Genomic DNA, 16727 nt, shown 5'->3' on the forward strand with positions numbered 1-16727 from the left:
CTATTTCCTTTAGATCCCGCAATTGCATCTTTTTGTTTCTTGTTTTACACTAGTAAGGCATAATGGAAAACATCTCGTGAGCTTTTTGTACTATTTCCTAAGTCAAGACATGAATGGTTTAATGCGAAAATTAAAAAACCTATGGAACCTTATTTGCATGCTAGTAGCAATGATATTAGTATGAACGCTTTGAACACCATTGTTGCTAATGATATGGAAAATTCTAAGCTTGGGAAGGTCGGTTTTGATGAAAATTATCTCTTTAGCCCTCCGGGTATTGAGGAGAAAGTTTATGTTGATTATGATATGCCTCCCATATATGATGATTATAATGATAGTGGTCTTTTGGTGCTGCCTACTATGGAGGATAAAGTTTATTATGATGATACTATACCTCCTATATTTGATGATGAGAATAATAATGATAGCTACTTTGTTGAATTTGCTCCCACTACAACTAATAAAATTGATTATGCTTATGTTGGGAGTAGTAATTATTTTATGCATAAGACTCATGATAAGAATGCTTTATGTGATAGTTATATTGTTGAGTTTGCTCATGATACCACTGAAAGTTATTATGAGAGAGGAAAATATGGTTGTAGAAGTTTTCATGTTACTAAAATACCTCTCTATATGCTGAATTTTTTGAAGTTACACTTGTTTTGTCTTCCTATGCTATTCACTTTGTTCTTCATTGACTTGTTTATTTACAAGATTTCTTTTCATAGGAAGTGGGTTAGGCTTAAATTTGTTTCATATTTGCTTCTTGATGCTCTCTTTTGCTTCAACTCTTATTTCTTACGAGTGCATCATTAAATTTACTGAGCCCATCTTAATGGCTATAAAGAAAGCACTTCTTGGAAGATAACCCATGTTTTTATTTTACTTCTGCACTTTGTTTTATATTTGAGTCTTGGAAGTTGTTACTACTGTAGCAACCTCTCCTTATCTTTATTTTATTGCATTGTTGTGCCAAGTAAAGTCTTTGATAGTAAGGTTGAAACTAGATTTGGATTACTCGCGCAGTAAACAGATTTCTTGTCGTCACGAATTTCGATCTACCTCTCTGTAGGTAACTCAGAAAAATCTGCCAATTTACGTGCGTGATCCTCAGATATGTACGCAACTTTCATTCAATTTGGGCATTTTCATTTGAGCAAGTCTGGTGCCTCAATAAAATCCGTCTTTACGGACTGTTCTGTTTTGACAGATTCTGCCTTTTATTTCGCATTGCCTCTTTTGCTGTGTTAGATGGATTTTTTTTGTTCCATTAACGTCCAATAGCTTTGGGCAATGTCCAGAAGTGTTAAGAATGATTGTGTCACCTCTGAACATGTGAATTTTTGATTATGCACTAACCCCCTAATGAGTTTGTTTCGAGTTTGGTGTGGAGGAAGTTTTCAAGGGTCAAGAGAGGAGGATGATATACTATGATCAAGAAGAGTGAAGAGTCTAAGCTTGGGGATGCCCCCGTGGTTCATCCCTGCATATTTCAAGAAGACTCAAGCATCTAAGCTTGCGGATGCCCAAGACATCCCCTTCTTCATCGACAATTTATCAGGTCATTTCTCTTGAAACTATTTTTTTATTCGGTCACATCTTATGTACTTTACTTGGAGAGTCTGTTTGTTTTTGTTTGTGTTTGAATAAAATATGATCCATCATGCTTGTGTGGGAGAGAGACACGCTCCGCTGTTTCGTATGAACACATGTGTTCTTAGCTTTATCTTTAATGTTCATTGCGAAAGTTGGACTATTTCATTCATTGTTATATGGTTGGAAACAGAAAATGCTTCATGTGGTAATTGGTATAATGTCTTGAATAATTTGATACTTGGCAATTGTTGTGCTCATATAGATCATGTTTAAGCTCTTGCATCATGTACTTTGCACCCATTAATGAAGAACTACATAGAGCTTGTTAAAATTTGGTTTGCATGATTAGTTTCTCTAGAGTCTAGATATTTTCTCGGTTGAGGTGTTTGAACAACAAGGAGACAATGTAAAGTCTTATAATAGTTACAATATGTTCATATGTGAGCTTTGCTGCACCTTTTATACTTGAGTTTGCTTCAAACAACCTTGCTAGCCTAGCCTTGTATTGAGAGGAATTCTTCTCGTGCATCCAAATCCTTGAGCCAACCACTATGCCATTTGTGTCGACCTTACGTACCTACTACATGGTATTTCTTCGCCATTCCAAAGTACATTACTTGAGTGCTACCTTTAAAATTTCTATTCTTTGCCTTTGCAATATATAGCTCATGGGACAAAATAGCCTTAAAAACTATCGTGGTGAAGAATATGTACTTATGTGTCTTATTTCTTAATAAGTTGTTTGTTGAGCGGTAACCATGTTTCTGGGGACGCCATCAACTTTTACCTTTGTTGAATATCATGTGAGTTGCTATGCATGTTCGTCTTGTCTAAAGTAAGGGAGATTTTCATGATCAAATGGTTTGAGTATGCATAATGTTAGAGAAGAACATTGGGCCGCTAACTAAAGCCATAATTCATGGTGGAAGTTTCAGTTTGGACAACTAATCCTCAATCTCTTATGAGAATATTAATTGTTGTTGAATGCTTATGCATTAAAGAGGAGTCCATTATTTGTTGTCTATGTTGTCCCGGTATGGATGTCTAAGTTGAGAATAATCAAAAGCGAGAAATCCAATGCGAGCTTTCTCCTTAGACCTTTGTACAAGCGGCATAGAGGTACCCCTTTGTGACACTTGGTTGAAACATATGCTATGCAATGATAATCCGTGTTAATCCAAGCTAATTAGGACAAGGTGCGAGCACTATTGGTATACTATGCATGAGGCTTGCAACTTATAAGACATCTTATACATAACACATATGCTTTATTACTACCGTTGACAAAATTGTTTCTTGTTTTCAAAATGAAAAGCTCTAGCACAAATATAGTAATCAATGCTTCCTCTCGCGAAGGGCCTATCTTTTACTTTATTGTTGAGTCAGCTTTGCCTATTCTTTCTATCTTAGAAGCAAACACTTGTATCAACTGTGTGCATTGATTCTTACATGTTTACTTATTGCACTTGTTATATTGCTTTGTGTTGACAATTATCCATGAGATAAACATGTTGAAGTTGAAAGCAACCGCTGAAACTTATATCTTCCTTTGTGTTGCTTCAATGCTTTTACTTTGAACTTATTGCTTTATGAGTAACTCTTATGCAAGTCTTATTGATGCTTGTCTTGAAAGTATTATTCATGAAAAGTCTTTGCTATATGATTCGTTAGTTTACTTATTATCTTCATCATTGCTTCGAATCGCTGCATTCATCTCATATGCTTTACAATAGTATGATCAAGATTATGATAGCATGTCACTTCAGAAATTATCTTTGTTATCGTTTACCTACTCGAGGGCGAGTAGGAACTAAGCTTGGGGATGCTTGATACGTCTCAAACGTATCTCTAATTTCTTATGTTCCATGCTACTTTATTGATGATACTCACATGTTTTATACACATTATATGTCATATTTATGCGTTTTTCGACGGAACTAACCTATTGACGAGATGCCGAAGGGCCAGTTGCTGTTTTCTGCTGTTTTTGGTTCCAGAAATCCTAGTAAGAAAATATTCTCGGAATCGAACGAAATCAACGCCCAACATCCTATTTTTCCACAAAGCTTCCAGAACACCCGAGAGCCACATGAGGGGAGCCCTGGTGGGCCCAGATGATAGGGCGGCGCGGCCAGGGCCTGGGCCGCGCCCCCCTATTGTGTCACCGCCTCGTCAGCCCTCCGACTCCGCCTCTTCGCCTATTTAAAGGTCCCTGACCTAAAACTTCGATACGGAAAAGCCACGGTACGAGAAACCTTCCAGAGCCGCCGCCATCGCGAAGCCAAGATCCGGGGGACAGGAGTGTACGTTCCGGCACGCCGCCGGGACGGGAAGTGCCCCGGAAGGCTTCTCCATCGACACCACCGCCATCTTCATCAACGCCTGCTGTCTCCCATGAGGAGGGAGTAGTTCTCCATCGAGGCTCGGGGCTGTATCGGTAGCTATGTGGTTAATCTCTCTCCTATGTACTTCAATACAATGATCTCATGAGATGCCTTACATGATTGAGATTCATATGAGTTTTGTATCACTATTAGTCTATGTGCTACTCTTGTGATGTTATTAAAGTAGTCTATTCCTCCTTCATGGTGTAACGGTGACAGTGTGTGCATCGTGTAGTACTTGGCGTAGGCTATGATGATAATCTCTTGTAGGTTATGGAGTTAATTATTACTATGATAGTATTGATGTGATTTATTCCCCCTTCGTAGTGTGATGGTGACAGTGTGCATGCTATGTTAGTACTCGGTTTAAATTGCAAAGATCTATTATGCTCTAAAGGTTACTTAAATATGAATGTCGAATGTTGTGGAGCTTGTTAACTCCGGCATTGAGGTGCTCTTGTAGCCCTACACAACGATTCATTATCAAACAAGAGTATATGTAGCACAAAGGAAGAGAACTTATTTATTTATGTGATCAATGTTGAGAGTGTCCACTAGTGAAAGTATGATCCCTAGGCCTTGTTTCCAAATACTGCAATCATCGCTTGTTTACTTGTTTTACCGCATCTTTACTTCCTGCAATATTACTACCATCAACTGCACGCCAGCAAGCACTTTTCTGGCGCCGTTACTACTGCTCATATACATCCATACCACTTGTATTTCACTATCTCTTCGCCGAACTAGTGCACCTATACATATGACAAGTGTATTAGGTGTGTTGGGGACACAAGAGACTTCTTGTATCGTGATTGCGGGGTTGCTTGAGAGGGATATCTTTGTCCTCTTCCTCCCTGAGTTCGATAAACCTTGGGTGATCCACTTAAGGGAAACTTGCTGCTGTTCTACAAACCTCTGCTCTTGGAGGCCCAACACTGTCTACAAGAATAGAAGCACCCGTAGACATCACTCTCCAAGACCTTATGGGCCTTGTCTAGATCATCTAGATCCTTAACAAGTTTATCATGACCAACACCAACTTTGGGATTTTCCTTTTTAAGCATTTTTACTTGAGCTTTAGCATGGTCTCTTTCCTTAGTGAGTTTAGAAACTATTTCATTTTGAGACACTTCAAGGGTTTCAAGTTGCTCTTCAAGAGAGGCTATGGTCTCTTGTTCTTCTTCAAAATCATTCTTTAGGGATGCTACATCATTGGCATACTCTCGTTCAAGAGCACCCTTTTTATCAATGGTGTTCTCATGCATCCAAATAAGTTTTTGGCTCTCAATAGCGGTAGTCAAGATTTCAAAGAAGTGAGTGCTAGCAATTTTATCTTTGCAAATAACCTTGAATACGCTCTTACCCTTATCGCGTAGAGAGACAACCCAATCCTCTTCTTCATATTCATCCTCATCCTTATCACCACGAGACATATTAGGTTCCATGGTAGGAGGTACCGTGGATCCCTTGGCCATAAGGCATATATGAGGACCGTGAGATAAAGATGAGGAGTTACTTGAGGCTCCTTTCAAGATCTTGTCTTGACCAATAGAATCTTTGGTTTCCTCTACATTGTTAGACACACAACAACTAGAGGAAATAGAATCATTTTTATCATGGCCACAAGACAATGCAAGCATATCATCATTAGATTTTTTCAAGCAACTTACACATGATATGCAAGGACTATCAACACAAGCATGTAAATCATTTCTAGTGCTAGATGTGTTTGAGTCCGTAGATGAAACATTGCAATGAGATAGAGATGAAGAATCATCAACAGAAAGCTCAATATCAACATTGCAATTTTCATCACCACTCACCATATCATTACCTAGTGTCTTGACACACTTTGGTGAAGTGGATGAAGATGAGAACTCATCACGGTCGGAAGTGGAAGCAATGAAATCATCCTTAATAATATTGGACACATCATATTTATCTTGAATTTTTGTCCATAACTCATGAGCGCTCCAAAAAGGCAAGTATGGAAAAAGACCTACATCTCTCAAAGCATTCATAAGAACATAAGAAGCTTGAGAATTGAGATATAAATTTTTCTCATCCTCTAACGATAGATTTTGTGAATCCATAGGAGGAGAAAAACCTATATCTACAATTTTCTCCATATGAGGGTCAATGTCCCGAAAATGACTAAGCATGCAAATTTTCCAAACATCATAATTTGTGCCATCTAATATAAGAGTGTTATCGTGCACTAATCCTCTAGCCGACATCTTTACTCTCAAGGCGGTGAAGCCTAAGAATGAGAGACCTTGCTCGATACCAATTGAAAGGACACGAGATGTCGCCTAGAGGGGGGGTGAATAGGCGATTTAAAACTTTTACGAGATGGGCTTAACAAATGCGGAATAAAACTAGCGTTTACTTTGTCAAGCCCAAAGCCTATATACTATGGTTCACCTATGTGCACCAACAACTTATGCTAAGCAATACAAGCAAGTATGTGATAGCAAGATATATATAACTTCAAGCACGATGGCTATCACAAGGTAAAGTGCATAAGAAAAGAGCTCGGGTATAGAGATAACCGAGGCACGCGGGAGACGATGATTTATCCCGGAGTTCACACTCTTGCGAGTGCTAATCTCCGGTGGAGAGGTGCGGTTGCTTAGTTCTCCCGAACGCCACAAGAGGCTCACCTTGAGGTGTGGTTGCTCGATGCACACCAACGCCACAAAGGCCTCACCCCAAGATGTGGTACTCACACCACACACCGAACGCCACGAAGGCGCCTCACCTAAATCTCCGGTGACCCTCGCCACAAAGGCCTAGGTCACGGTTCCACTAAGGGATTTCCTTCGAGGCGGAAACCGGGCCTTACACAAAGATTGGGGCACACATCCACAACTTAATTGGAGGCTCCCAACAAACCGCCACAAAGGCCTAGAATCCGTCTAGGGTTCCAAGAACCCAAGAGTAATAACCTTCTTGTTTTCACCACCACGAATCACCGTGGAGAACTCAACCGATGCACCAAATGCAATGGCAAGAACACCACAAAGATGCTCAAGTCCTTCTCTCTCAAATTCCAACAAAGCTACAAAAGCTATTGGGGGAATAAGAGAGGAAGAACAAAGAGGAGAACACAAAATTCTCCAAGATCTAGATCTAGAGGATTCCACTCACAAAGAGAGGGATTTGATTGGTCAAGGTGTAGATCTAGATCTCCTCTCTCTTTTCCCTCAAATGGGGGCAAGAATCATGGAGGGATTGAGAGATAGTGCAAGCTTCTCTAGTTCAACAATGGAGGAGAGAGAGAGAGTGAGAGAAGCCACAGCCCAAGGAGGAAGAAGGGGGGTATTTATACCCCCCAAGAAAATCGAGCCGTTGGGCAAAACCAGGGCCGGATAATCCGGCCTAAGTAAGGGCCGGATAATCCCCCCCCCCGGATAATCCGGCCTCAGGGACAAAACTTGGTAAAAATCTGGCCAAAAGTCCGGCCCCTGTCCAGAGCTGCTTTTCTTCTGGTTCTTAGCCGAAATATCCGGCCCGGAAAATCCGGCCTGGCAAACTGCAGAAACACCAAAACTAAACGGGCATAACTTTAGCATCCGGACTCCGATTTTGATGATCTTGGGCTTGTTTTGAATCTAGGAACAAGCTCTACAAGATCATGCGGGAAACCATCATAGTCCAACAAGGGAGGATAGAAACAAATGATGAAAGGTTTGACCTATCTAAAAAAGACATACCGGTAAAACCTCCAATCTCGAAAATGCAACAAGTTGCCCGTGCAAAAACCATTCTTAATGAACTAGAGCTTGTCATGAGAATAAGCACAAGCTCTAAATCATCACATGGATAAGATCCAAATAACAACCAAGAAAGATGATGAATCAAACTCGAAAACGCAACAAGTGATCTATGCGAAATCCGTTTTCGATGAACTAGAACTTGTCATGAGAATAAGCACAAGCTCTAAAACATCACATGGATAAGGTCCAAATAACAACCAAGAAAGATGATGCAAGGATGCAAAGGTTTGAGCTCTCTCCGAACGATACGATCGAGTTACTCACTCGAGAGCCCTCTTGATAGTACGGCAACTAAACTATAAACCGGTCTCCAACTACACTATGAGACCGGTGAGAAAGAAACCCTATCAAGAGCAAACCTTATACTTGCACATTCCACTTGAACTCGATGACGACGATCTTGACCTCAACAAGATGGAACGCCTTTCTTGCTTGTGCTTGCTTGACGAAGTCTTGTGGATTGCTCCCCCATAATCCACCATGGGAGAGCATCTTCTTCGGCGCATCTTCACATAACCATGACCACCATGTGGATTGCTCCCCCATAATCCACCATGGGAGAGCTTCTTCTTCGGCGCATCTTCACATATCCATGATCACCATATGGATGGCAAGACTCAAGCAAAGGATCTCTTCGAGATGGCTCATCTTGAACTTGCACTTCATTTCTCCATGGCAAGCTTCAAGCTTATGAACTCTTCGAGTTGGCTCATCTTGAACTTGCACTTCATTCTTCATTCTTCATCATATTGATGTCTTGAAGTAACTTGAGGGCTCACTTCATCTTCATCTTCAAGACATACTTGACACTTGATATCCTTCATCAATTTCTTCTTATTGCAACCTTGAAGCCAACAAATGGTTCAAGAATTGCCTATGGACAACTCCTACAAATATAACTCAATGCAAACATTAGTCCATAGGGATTGTCATTAATTACCAAACCACACATGGGGGCTCCATGCACTTTCAGACGGCGAGCGTCCTCTCCGGCGTAGGTGAGCATGTCTAGCGTGTAGAGGGTGACGTGGTGGTGCTACTGGCGAGAGGAGAGGTCAAGGGGATGACGAGAGTGACGAGGGCAGGCCGTGCTCTGGCGCGCTCCGGGCGTGTCTGTGCGCGTCCTGGCGTGCACTGGACATCACGGGCACGTCCTGGGCTGACAGTTGCTGGCTTCTCCTTGGTCGAGGGCTGGGTCCAACGTGTTCAGGGGAGTGAGAGGGAGGTCCAGGACATGCTGATGCACGGTTGAAGTGAGTGGAGAGGAGAGTGGCATGGTGGAGTGGCATCATGCCACGGCATGGTCATGTCATGGATGATCTCATGCAGGGACTTTGTCTCTGGTGCTTGGCTTTGGTCCAGGGGGTTGAGGAGAGTGTGTGTGCTGACTTTGGCATGATGGTTTAGTCTAAAACCCAAAGGATAATTGCATGTATGGAGTTGGCAGATTAGTGCCTGCCATGTGTTCGACACAATTGCCGCAAGAACTTTATTTTGGAATTTTGCAAAGATTTTTGGTGCAGTTGATTCAAATATTATTTGACACACAATGGTGGTGGTGGTGTGCAAAATGGAATTGATTTGTGAAAAACCAAATATGGCATAATCTAGAATCTGCTTTGATGTTGCTACTTTGCTTGATGATATTAAGAAATTTAGGAAGAATTTGCAGGGGTGGTTGATACGTCTCAAACGTATCTATAATTTCTTATATTCCATGCTACTTTTATGATGATACCCACATGTTTTATACACATTATATGTCATTATTATGCGTTTTCCGGAACTAACCTATTGACGAGATGCCGAAGGGCCGATTCTGTTGTTCGCTGTTTTTGGTTCCAGAAATCCTAGTAAGGAAATATTCTCGGAATCGGACGAAATCAATGCCCGGCATCCTATTTTTCCACGAAGCTTCCGGAACACCCGAGAGCCACCGGAGGGGAGCCCCGGTGGGCCCGGATGATAGGGCGGCGCGGCCGGGGCCCGGGCCGCGCCCCCGTTGTGTCGTCGCCTCGTCGGCCCTCCGACTCCGCCTCTTCGCCTATTTAAAGGTCCCCGACCTAAAACCTCGATACGAAAAGGCACGGTACGAGAAACCTTCCGGAGCAGCCGCCATCGCGAAGCCAAGATCCGGGGGACAGGAGTCTCTATTCCGGCACGCCGCCGGGACGGGGAAGTGCCCCGGAAGGCATCTCCATCGACACCACCGCCATCTTCATCACCGCTGTTGTCTCCCATGAGGAGGGAGTAGTTCTCCCCCGAGGCTAAGGGCTGTACCGGTAGCTATGTGGTTAATCTTTCTCCTATGTACTTCAATACAATGATCTCATGAGCTGCCTTACATGATTGAGATTCATATGAGTTTTGTATCACTATTCATCTATGTGCTACTCTTGTGATGTTATTAAAGTAGTCTATTCCTCCTTCACGGTGTAATGGTGACAGTGTGTGCAGCGTGTAGTACTTGGCGTAGGCTATGATGATAATCTCTTGTAGGTTATGGAGTTAATTATTACTATGATAGTATTGATGTGATTTATTCCCCCTTCGTAGTGTGATGGTGACAGTGTGCATGCTATGTTAGTACTCGGTTTAAATTGCAAAGATCTATTATGCTCTAAAGGTTACTTAAATATGAATGTCGAATGTTGTGGAGCTTGTTAACTCCGGCATTGAGGTGCTCTTGTAGCCCTACACAACGAATGGTGTTCATTATCAAACAAGAGTATATGTAGCACAAAGGAAGAGAACTTATTTATTTATGTGATCAATGTTGAGAGTGTCCGCTAGTGAAAGTATGATCCCTAGGCCTTGTTTCCAAATACTGCAATCATCGCTTGTTTACTGTTTTACTGTATCTTTACTTCCTGCAATATTACTACCATTAACTGCACGCCACTAAGCTATTTTCTGCCGCCGTTACTACTGCTCATATTCATTCATACTACTTGTATTTCACTATCTCTTCGCCGAACTAGTGCACCTATACATCTGACAAGTGTATTAGGTGTGTTGGGGACACAAGAGACTTCTCGTATCGTGATTGCAGGGTTGCTTGAGAGGGATATCTTTGTCCTCTTCCTCCCTAAGTTCGATAAACCTTGGGTGATCCACTTAAGGGAAACTTGCTGCTGTTCTACAAACCTCTGCTCTTGGAGGCCCAACACTGTCTACAAGAATAGAAGCACCCGTAGACATCAAGCACTTTTCTGGCGCCGTTGCCGGGGAGAAAAGGTAAAAGGCACTCATACTCCGGTCCCAGGTAAAGTACTTTTCTGGCGCCGTTGTGTGTGTGCTCGAAGCTATTTCCTTTAGATCCTGCAATTGCATCTTTTTGTTTCTTGTTTACACTAGTAAGGCATAATGTAAAACAACAAAAATATGAGAGATCTTTATGAACTTTATCTTGAGTTAGGACATGATGTGTTTGAAGAGAAAATTAAAAAACCAATGGAACTTTATATGCATGCTAATGGGAATGTTATTAATATGAATGCTTTGAACACCATTGTTGCTAATGCTATGGAAAATTCTAAGCTTGGGGAGGTCGGTTTTGATGAAAATGATCTCTTTAGCCCTCCGGGTATTGAGGAGAAAGTCTATGTTGACTATGATATGCCTCCCATATATGATGATTATAATGATAGTGGTCTTTTGGTGCCGCCTACTATGGAGAATAAAGCTTATTATGATTATACTATGCCTCCTATATTTGATGATGAGAATAATAATGATAGCTACTTTGTCGAATTTGCTCCCACTACAACTAATAAAATTGATTATGCTTATGTGGAGAGTAATGATACTTTTATGCATGTGAATAAGAATGCTTTATGTGATACTTATATTGTTGAGTTTGTTCATGATGCCACTGGAAATTATTATGAGAGAGGAAAATATGGTTGTAGAAGTTTTCATGTTACTAAAACACATCTCTATATGCTGAAATTTTTGAAGTTACACTTGTTTTATCTTTCTATGCTTGTTGCATCATGCTTCATGAATTTGTTTATCTACAAGATTCCTATGCATAGGAAGCATGTTAGGCTTAAATTTGTTTTGAATTTGCTTCTTGATGCTCTCTTTTGCTTCAACTCTTATTTCTTGCGAGTGCATCATTAAAACTGCTGAGCCCATCTTAATGGCTATAAAGAAAGCACTTCTTGGGAGATAACCCATGTCTTTATTTTACTACAGTACTTTTGTTTTATATTTGAGTCTTGGAAGTTGTTACTACTGTAGCAACCTCTCCTTATCTTATTTTATTGCATTGTTGTGCCAAGTAAAGTCTTTGATAGTAAGGTTGAAACTAGATTTGGATTACTGCACGTGAAACGCATTTCTTGCTTGCCACGAATTTCGATCTACCTCTCTGTAGGTAACTCAGAAAAATCTGCCAATTTACGTGCGTGATCCTCAGATATGTACGCAACTTTCATTCAATTTGAGCATTTTCATCTGAGCAAGTCTGGTGCCTCTTTAAAATTCGTCTTTACGGACTGTTCTGTTTTGACAGATTCTGCCTTTTATTTCGCATTGCCTCTTTTCGTTGTGTTGGATGGATTTCTTTGTTCCATTAACGTCCAGGTAGCTTTGTGCAATGTCCAGAAGTGTTAAGAATGATTGTGTCACCTCTGAACATGTGAATTTTTGATTATGCACTAACCCTCTAATGAGTTTGTTTTGAGTTTGGTGTGGAGGAAGTTTTCAAGGGTCAAGAGAGGAGGATGATATACTATGATCAAGAAGAGTGAAGAGTCTAAGCTTGGGGATGCCCCGTGGTTCATCCCTGCATATTTTAAGAAGACTCAAGCATCTAAGCTTGGGGATGCCCAAGGCATCCCCTTCTTCATCGACAACTTATCAGGTTTCTTCTCTTGAAACTATATTTTTATTCGGTCACATCTTATGTACTTTACTTGGAGCGTCTGTGTGCTTTTATTTTCATTTTGTTATTTTCATTCTATGAATAAATACATGCTTGTGTGGGAGAGAGACACGCTCCGCTGTTTCGTATGAACACATATGTTCTTAGCTTTATCTTTAATGTTCATTGCGAAGGTTGAAACCGCTTCGTTAATTGTTATATGGTTGGAAACAGGAAAATGCCGCATGTGGTAAATGGTATAATGTCTTGAATAATTTGATACTTGGCAATTGTTGTGCTCATATAGATCATGTTTAAGCTCTTGCATCATGTACTTTGTACTCATTAATGAAGAACTACATAGAGCTTGTAAAATTTGGTTTGCATGATTGATCTCTAGAGTCTAGATATTTTCTGGTTAAGGTGTTTGAACAACAAGGAGACAATGTAAAATCTTATAATAGTTACAATATGTTCATATGTGAGCTTTGCTGCACCTTTTATACTTGAGTTTGCTTCAAACAACCTTGCTAGCCTAGCCTTATATTGAGAGGAATTCTTCTCGTGCATCCAAATCCTTGAGCCAAAAACTATGCCGTTTGTGTCCACCATACCTACCTACCACATGGTATTTCTCTGCCATTCCAAGCAAATACTTCATGTGCTACCTTTAAACAATTCAAAAGCTATTATCTCTTATTTGTGTCAATGTTTTATAGCTCATGAAGAAGTATGTGGTGTTTTATCTTTCGATCTTGTCATTTACTTTTGACAGACTTTCACAATGGACTAGTGGCTTCATCCGCTTATCCAATAATTTTGCAAAAAGAGCTGGCAATGGGGTTCCTAGCCCCAATTAATTAACCTGCATTAATAATTCTCTTCACGTGTTTTGCCCTGATCTATCAGTAAGCAACTTAATTTTGCAAATAGACACTCCTTCATGGTATGTGAATGTTGGAAGGCACCCGAGGATTCGGTTAGCCATGGCTTGTGTAAGCAAAAGGTTGGGAGGAGTTTCATCCATAAATAATGAAACTAAAATACATGTGTTAACAAAAGAGAAGAGGGATGATCTACCTTGCTGGTAGAGATAACGTCCTTCATGGGAGCCGCTCTTGAAAGTCTGGTTGATGAGGTAGTTAGAGTGCCCACTACCATTCGTTGACAACAACAAACACCTCTCAAAATTTTATTTGTATGCTCTCTATATGATTTCAAAACTTAAAAAGCTCTAGCACATGATTTAATCCATGCTTCCCTCTGCGAAGGGCCTATCTTCTACTTTATTGCTGAGTCAGTTTACCTATTCTTTCTATCCCAGAAGCAAAAACTTGTGTCAACTGTGTGCATTGATTCTTACATGTTTACCTATTGCACCTGTTATATTGCTTTGTGTTGACAATTATCCATGAGATATATATGTTGAAGTTGAAAGCAACCGCTGAAACTTTATCTTCCTTTGTGTTGCATCAATGCCTTTACTAAGAATCTATTGCTTTATGAGTAACTCTTATGCAAGTCTTATTGATACTTGTCTTGAAAGTATTATTCATGAAAAGTCTTTGCTATATGATTCATTTGTTTACTCATTGTCTTCACCATTGCTTTGAATCGCTGCATTCATCTCATATGTTTTACAATAGTATTGATCAAGATTATGATAGCATGTCACTTCAGAAATTATCCTTGTTATCGTTTACCTACTCGAGGCGAGTAGGAACTAAGCTTGGGGATGCTTGATACGTCTCAAACGTATCTATAATTTCTTATGTTCCATGCTATTTTTATGATGATACTCACATGTTTTATACACATTATATGTCATTATTATGCGTTTTCCGGAACTAACCTATTGACGAGATGCCGAAGGGCCAGTTCTTGTTTTCTGCTGTTTTTGGTTCCAGAAATCCTAGTAAGGAAATATTCTCGGAATCGGACGAAATCAATGCCCGACATCCTATTTTTCCACGAAGCTTCCAGAACACCCGAGAGCCACCGAGAGGGAGCCCTGGTGGGCCCGGATGATAGGGCGGCGCGGCCGGGGCCCGGGCCGCGCCCCTGTTGTGTCGTCGCCTCGTCGACCCTCCGACTCCGCCTCTTCGCCTATATAAAGGTCCCTGACCTAAAACCTCGATACGAAAAAGCCACGGTATGAGAAACCTTCCAGAGCCGCCGCCATCGCGAAGCCAAGATCTGGGGGACAGGAGTCTCTGTTCCGGCACGCCGCCGGACGGGAAGTGCCCCGGAAGGCATCTCCATCGACACCACCGCCATCTTCATCACCGCTGCTGTCTCCCATGAAGAGGGAGTAGTTCTCCCCCGAGGCTAAGGGTTGTACCGGTAGCTATGTGGTTAATCTCTCTCCTATGTACTTCAATACAATGATCTCATGAGCTGCCTTACATGATTGAGATTCATATGAGTTTTGTATCACTATTCATCTATGTGCTACTCTTGTGATGTTATTAAAGTAGTCTATTCCTCCTTCACGGTGTAATGGTGACAGTGTGTGCATCGTGTAGTACTTGGCGTAGGCTATGATCATAATCTCTTGTAGGTTATGGAGTTAATTATTACTATGATAGTATTGATGTGATTTATTCCCCTTCGTAGTGTGATGGTGACAGAGTGTGCATGCTATGTTAGTACTCGGTTTAAATTGCAAAGATCTATTATGCTCTAAAGGTTACTTAAATATGAATGTCGAATGTTGTGGAGCTTGTTAACTCCGGCATTGAGGTGCTCTTGTAGCCCTACACAACGAATGGTGTTCATTATCAAACAAGAGTATATGTAGCACAAAGGAAGAGAACTTATTTATTTATGCGATCAATGTTGAGAGTGTCCGCTAGTGAAAGTATGATCCCTAGGCCTTGTTTCCAAATACTGCAATCATCGCTTGTTTATTGTTTTACTGCATCTTTACTTCCTGCAATATTACTACCATCAACTGCACGCCACTAAGATATTTTCTGCCGCCGTTACTACTGCTCATATTCATTCATACTACTTGTATTTCACTATCTCTTCGCCGAACTAGTGCACCTATACATCTGACAAGTGTATTAGGTGTGTTGGGGACACAAGAGACTTCTCGTATCGTGATTGCAGGGTTGCTTGAGAGGGATATCTTTGTCCTCTTCCTCCCTGAGTTCGATAAACCTTGGGTGATCCACTTAAGGGAAACTTGTTGCTGTTCTACAAACCTCTGCTCTTGGAGGCCCAACACTGTCTACAAGAATAGAAGCACCCGTAGACATCAGTGGTCTTTAACAAAGTTGTTCATCTCGATGAGGTCTTGGATGAGGTACGAAGAATTGGGAATGTTTAGTTTAGAAATTTCTTAATACAAGGGCTCAAAGTGGGTATCATGATATAAATGACAGATTTGACCATTATCACATGTAACTTGATTTTGATTTTTCTTTTGATTTGATTTGTGTTTCTTTGATTCAAAAGTGATTATTATTGGTTTAGTAACATTTCCAAACCCTTGAAACAAAGTAAAATGGCCTAGGTTAAAGATTTGCAAATATGGCCATAGCCGCATATGTGGTGTTATTTCATTTTTCTTTTCTTTTATTTTGGTTTCTCTTTGATCCAAAAACTATTCATTTGGGTTCATTTAGGGTTAGGTTAGGTTTAGTAATGGTTTCAACCATTTGGGTAAGATAGATAGGGCATAGGCCATTATTTGTAGAAATGGCCATAAATCCACATATCTCCCACCTTTTATTTTATTTTATTTTCTTTTATTTGTTCCTCTTGGATTTTGAGAAGGGTAGGGTTTTAGGGTTTTGAACTTGTTTAATACTTCAATCAAACATGTAGGTTAAAAACCCCACACACATGTATGGACACTATGCACATAAGAGAAAGTAATCAAAAAAATTTGTTGGCTCTAATTTTTGAAATATGTGAAATCCATTTTCTTCTTTGTTTTAAAAATTGGGATGTTACAGAATTGTGTTACTGCGTCGTTCTCAATGATCTGCTCATCCCCCATGGAGGACATGACTAGGTAATTTTGACTCCGCGTCGTCGGCCTTCCCGGCCGCGCCCCCTTTCCTGTACCGCTTTCGGTGCCCCCTC

The sequence above is a fragment of the Lolium rigidum genome, chromosome 6, assembly GCF_022539505.1.
Source record: "Lolium rigidum isolate FL_2022 chromosome 6, APGP_CSIRO_Lrig_0.1, whole genome shotgun sequence".
Taxonomy (NCBI): domain Eukaryota; kingdom Viridiplantae; phylum Streptophyta; class Magnoliopsida; order Poales; family Poaceae; genus Lolium; species Lolium rigidum.